Source organism: Sander lucioperca, chromosome 17 (assembly GCF_008315115.2).
Source record: "Sander lucioperca isolate FBNREF2018 chromosome 17, SLUC_FBN_1.2, whole genome shotgun sequence".
NCBI classification, from domain to species: Eukaryota; Metazoa; Chordata; class Actinopteri; order Perciformes; family Percidae; genus Sander; species Sander lucioperca.
In genome coordinates, this window is record NC_050189.1 from 784834 (window position 1) to 787333 (window position 2500).

At 41.2% G+C, this 2500-nt stretch overlaps 1 protein-coding gene across 4 annotated transcripts in view; it reads left to right on the top strand.

The window, feature by feature from the left end:
* LOC116060772 (type II inositol 3,4-bisphosphate 4-phosphatase-like) overlaps window positions 1-2500 on the top strand; it is a 52121-nt gene that overhangs the window by 41678 nt on the left and 7943 nt on the right. The window lies entirely within an intron of this gene.

Here is a 2500-nt window from a genome sequence, read left to right on the forward strand (position 1 = left end):
TTTAATCGCGATTAATCGCTGAAGGTCTATAGTTGATCGTGATTAATCACATATTTTATCACATGATTAAAATTCTATTATTTTGCATTTCAGAACAGTTTTTAAGTCCATATTAACAACGGAAAGCCATTCTTACCAGTGGATCTTGATTGGGAATCAAATGAATGCAAAGAAAGTGACTTTATGAACTTGATTTTAAGATTTGTAATTATTTATTTACTGTAAACAAAAGAAAAATGTGTGAATCTGTCATTATTGCACAATTCCTCCAAGTACCTAACTAAAAAACTAAAAATCCCTATCCTTACTAGAGTCAATATAGTGTTTAGTAACTCCTAAATAGGGCTGTCAAACGATTAATTTCTTTTAATTTTTCTGAATTTCTGCGATTAATGCGATTAAAAAAAAATGTATCGCATCGCGGCGGCCCTTAATCACATCGCGATTAACGCGTTAATGCTGACAGCCCTATATATATATATATATATATATATATATATAAAATTAAAAAAATCGAATTTATTTAAAAATGTAATCGTGAACAGGGTGAATCGAGATCGCGATTTTATAACGATTAATCGTGCAGGCCTATTATCGGCGTCCCATATTTTCTGATATAAAAAAAAACAAAACATTGAAAACAGGTCAAATTTGAATGGACAACATGAGGGTTAAAGTAGTTGGCAAGTATTTTCCTGTCGATCGACTAGTCGATTAATCGACTAATTGTTGCAGATTTACAATCATCAGAAGGACTCAAACACAACGACTCTGGCTCGGTACCGAATTCAGTACTTTGTAGGCGCCGACCAAATTGCCTCTAAATTAGGGCAATATTTCAATATTACATCGTGATGTGAGACTAGATATCGTCTTAGATTTTGAAGAATTGTAATATCGTTACAAGTCTTTTCCTGGTTTCCAAGTAAAGTGACATTACAGTAAAGTGATGTCATTTTCTGAACTTACCAGACTGTTCTAGCTGTTCTATTATTTGCATTTAACCACTTAAGCCTGGTTCACACGGGACCATTTTAAAATTGTCGGCCGATTTTCCAATCCTGAGAGACTCCACACACGGCGATAAAAAATCACGGGTCTAACAGTTTTGGTCGTACAGCGTGTGGTGCGCAGCACACGGCAAAATCAACACATCACACACGAAATCTCGCAAAATCCCTCGAGATCAAACGTGACTTCAGAGTAAACAATCATGGCGGACGAAGAGGATACAGTGGCGATAGCAAAGAATTTCTAATAAGGGAAGAAGTTCCACGTCTCTCGTTACTTCCGGCTTCTGAACTGGTTGCAGTTCCACCAGAGTTCCATATAGGGGGCGCTCACAGGCCAGTGCAGAATGAATGGGACTCTATGGAGCTATACCCCTCAAAATCCACTTTTCTCAGGATATAATTTTTTGTCTAGTAATTTGAATGTTGCATTTGAAAGGGGAGGCTAAGAAAATACACACTGCTGGGTGTTAGATTTTTTTAAAGTGGCTTTTTTGTTCTAAAAAGCCTTTTAAAATGTCAATGACGTCATACACATATACGGCCAGAGATTCTGCTTTACGGCGAGCTCTGAGTCGCTTCCTTTGTTCTCTCGAGGCATCGACAACACAGCTGACAGGTTATCCCGTTACCGCTGACGTGACTCCCTGTTAATACACGGGCTAGAAAGAGGTCTGCTAATGTTTTAAAGACCACGCCGAAATATTCACTGACATTCTGGTTCTGCTTCGGATGCCGTCAAGCGGGATCTCCGATCGTAATCAGTCCTTCACTGACCAATCAGCATTCATTAGCAGAATGCTAGCGTGTTATGGGCAACAACGACTCAACCTGTAACAAATCGAAAGGGCGTAAGTACTCGTTCATTCAACTTTTGACCTATAATCCATGTTGAACTTGCAAAAACTACAATCAAATCTGAGATTTCTCAACGACAATCAGGCGAAAGAGACAAATTTAGCCGTCTAGCTCCATAGAGTCCCATTCATTTTGCACTGGACCGTGATCACCCCCAGTGGAACTCTGGTGGAACTGCAACCAAAGTAGGTACAATGGGGCTGAATAGGGAGTGGAACGGCTTTCCGTAGACGGGCTTTGGCGATAGTTTGTAGTTTGTTTTTAACCGGAAAAAAAAACGTTCTCAAAAGAAAAGGCGATGGTCAAAGAAGTGGAGACGCGAGCATGGACTATACTTGCTCTACTTATCTCCGACGTCCACCGGACTTTCTGGTGCGCCGTGCCGCTGGCTGTTTTGATGTTGTTTCCCGGTGCTTTCCTCGCCGCCTCGTCACCTCGCTTTCTGATTGGCTACACGCCACAGTCCACAGGCTGCGTGCTCGTTTGTCCCCGGGGGACACCACACACGAGGAGAAATCAGGCCAAAACAATCCAACATGTTGGATATCCCCGATTTGAGATGGGAGCGGTCCCGACGTCCTTCCGAGCAGACGAGAGCAGTCTTAACACACCACACACGGCAGGAATATCTG